Source organism: Eulemur rufifrons, chromosome 17 (assembly GCF_041146395.1).
Source record: "Eulemur rufifrons isolate Redbay chromosome 17, OSU_ERuf_1, whole genome shotgun sequence".
In the NCBI taxonomy this organism is placed as follows: Eukaryota; Metazoa; Chordata; class Mammalia; order Primates; family Lemuridae; genus Eulemur; species Eulemur rufifrons.
Genome location: NC_090999.1, coordinates 22094222 through 22097883, shown reverse-complemented (window position 1 = coordinate 22097883; position 3662 = coordinate 22094222).

Below are 3662 nucleotides of genomic sequence, written 5' to 3'. Positions count from 1 at the left end.
ACACAAAAACCTGCACAAAAATGCTGATAGTGCTTTATCTATAATTGCCAAAACTTAGAAGATAATGATGTGTCAACATAGGTTCATTGATTGTAATAAGTGTACCACTCTGGTGTGGGATTTTGATAGTGTGAGAAGCTGTACCTACGTGGGAGCAGGGAGTTATGGGAAGTCTCTGTACCTTCCACTCAATTTTGCTGTGAACCTAAAAAAACTATTTTTTGCTGCTCTAAAAAATAAAGTCTATCTAAAGAAAACCAAGAACAACTTATAAAACATCTTATATTGAACCTCCACTATATGGCAGGAACCATGGTAGACACTTATGGTAGGGAAAAAGGAAGGAAAAGAGTTACAGATGCAAAATAAAAAATTAGATGGTTTATATCCTAAGTATTCATATTCAAGCTGGGAAGATAAGGCATAGTATAAATAAACCAAATATCTAGCCCAGATGTACCTTCCCCCTTCCCTGGGCCCCACCAAGACCTTCTCTGGATATGTGACACTTATTTGCAATGTGAAACTTAGAATGTTATTCAGTAGCCTCTAAAACACATAAAATTAGTAAGGGGAGCCCAACCAAGAGCCTACACAAGGGGTTGAAAACTCAAAAGACTGCAGGGACTAGGCAGGTTACAGAAATGAGTAAAGCAAGCAAGTATATAGTATAGTAGGGAATTGTGGGGTGGGGGAATCAGGGGAAGTGTGGTCAAACTGGAGCATGCATGCTCTGCCTAAAACTCAAATTCATAGTAAAAGCCAAATCAAACCAAACCAAAGGAAAGATTTTTTTTTTTTTTTAACTCATGCCTACTGAACAAAGCCAATCTTTGCCAGATACAATCTGTCCTAAACTACATTCCTTAAAGGCCAGGCCACTAATCAATTAAGCAATACATATTTACCAAACACTTATTTGGTTGGTGAAGAATTGGTGGAGTAAATAAAAAAACATAAGAGCTTGAGTTCAAGCCCTCATGAGTTTAGAGATGGAAAAGACCAGTGTGGACTTGCAGGGTAAGGATGGTAAGAATTAGATGGAAGGCAGGAGAGAAGACCTTCTCAAATCTTTTTTTCACCCCCTCACCACACATCCAATAAAGGATCATCAAAAAACAACCCAGTACAAGAAGTCTTACATAGATAGATTACCCTTGTCCCAATCAGTGGGTAAGTATGAGTATTCCCAGGCCTCCTCCTTGGGCAGTTACTGGACTTTTTTAGAGGAAAGAAATGAAATTGTCTCCAATTCTCAATTTACTTGAAAAATGCTCTGACCACAAGATACCTCATCTTGGCAACTACCACGAAACCTAGAAGCGAACTCTGTGGGCTGGCTGTTTACTAGGACCAAGGAGGCAAAGGAAGATTCTTCAGTATTCCTGAGGTAATTAGAATCATCAAGGAATGGGTGCAAGGTGGGTAGGAAAGGGGAAAGGAATGGAATGTACTAGAAGAGAGTGAAAACAAGGACCCAGATTTAGGAAGAAATATTCTCTATTATGTCTTTCCTAAGCCAGATATTTTGTTTTTAGTTACATTCCTTTCATCTTTCCTGCCATCTGCTCTCTCTGTGACTGCCACCCCCAACCCCCTCAACACTCAGGCCAGGCAGTGGGGTCCTGGGAATGGGGTGGAAAAAGGACAGAGGGATTAAATTGCTATACAAATAAGGGAAATCACTTAGTATAATGAGCATAAATTTTGTGATTCCATTCCCCCTTGAAGCTGCTTGGTGTACTTTGTGGGCACCCGCCTCCTCATCTCTGGCATGCAGCTAACGTAAACCCAGGCTTCGGTGACTTACAGGAGGAATCCTTGCTCTTCCCTCTCCTGTAGACTTTCAAGTAAACATAGTTCAGAGTTGGCTTCAACAAACAACGCTTTTCCGGAACACCAAGTGTAATGTATACATATTTATATTAGACTTGAAGAGAATTTTAATCCACTAATCAAGGTTCTCTTTTTCTTAAGTCCAGATAATATAAAAGCAGAGACTTTGAGCTTATTTAAGCTGCCTTATTACTTCTACTTCTTCCTCCTTCTACGCTAGGCTTTGGGAACAGAAGGTAGATGGGAGAGGAAGGGGAAAATACATGTGGAGTTAGACTGGTGCTGGCTTGCTTGCCCTTGGAAAAGGCATCTTCTCAAACAGTAGTATAGGGCCTGGGCAGCTCAGGGCTCATTGGCAAGTAAGAATCAGGCAGCTGAGATGCTTCTCTTGGAACTCCAAACTCAGAGGTGGAAGTTTTCAGAGGAGCTGTTCCATTATGGGGTGGCTTGTTTGAAACTTTTATCCACTTAAGTGGGTATAGTCATGATGAAAGACAGTGATAGCCAGAAACCTGAACTATGGCTCTCAGCAGTTTGGTGCTTCTGCCAAGTTGGCAGTCCTAGCCTGTATACCTAAGGCTACCTACCGTGATAAATGGTTTGTACATAGTATATTACTGTAGATATTTTATACATGAAATATAAAATACGGATTGAGTTACATAGGTGATGAAAGCTGAGAAGCTAAACAGGTGAGGCAACCAACCCAGAGATGATTACCAACGGCAAGAAAAGTTATTTGAACTTTTTCTAGGACTGGAGGTAAAAAGGGATGAAGCAGTGTTCCTGGAGCCCAGCAGCCAGGACCACCTGGCAGAAGTTTTCACTTGGGCAGGGAGGGTTGGCTCTGTAGGAGCTGGACCATGAAGGGAGTCTACTCAGCAGAAAAGATGCAGTTCCTATCAGAGATGCTGCTTGAGGCAGAGGTGTGTGTGTATAGGGAGGTGAGAGGGAGAAAGGGGAGGAGATTGATATACTTATGACTTCTCCTTACCTCACTTCCTCTAAGTTCCACTAGAGCTCCCAGTGTCTGATCCTAGCAGGAAGTCAATTTACAAGAGATCCTGGGAAGTGTAGTTCTCTGTGATGCTAAGCAGAGTTGGAGAAGGGTGAGAAATGACTCAGAGAGAAGATAAGCAAATGACTGGCCCACTTAGTATTACAGATAATTTTCCTTTAGTTTCTATCTCATCCTTCAAGTTAGGTTTCACCTTCAGAACACTGCTAGCTAACACCCTGTCTTCTCCCCATTCAGGTGCTTTACAAAGGTGAAATTATCATATCCCCATGTTGCATGGATGGATAGATGGATAGATGATAGTTTTAATAAGCAAACTCTTTCTTATCACATAGTCTTCACATTTGCAACAATTTACAATCATAAACAGTATTTCCATATCTTTCCTGAATGAAAGATAGGATAAATACAAAATATTGGAGATGATAAGGCCTTTTTTTAAGAGAAAGAGAGATTGAGACAGGTGGCTTGGGTAAGCCACAGCTTGCTCCCAAAACTTCTCTGTAAATTGCCCCTACCATTTGGATGCAGTGAATGGCACAATTCTTAGCACCTATCATCTACTGAATCTATCAGATAAGATTTATTTCAAAGAATATTTACAAGCTGAGGGTAATAATTTCTGACTGCCCAATATAAGCTTTACTCATTGTAGAATTAAGTTGAGTGATTTCTTCTTACCATAAAAGCTTCTTTCTAGCAGTATTTTCATCTATGAGCTTTTGTTTCTATAAAAGTTAAGGCATTTAGCACAGAAAGTTGCTCCAAATCATGGGATGGTCATAAGGATCGGTGACAATATGGAGTT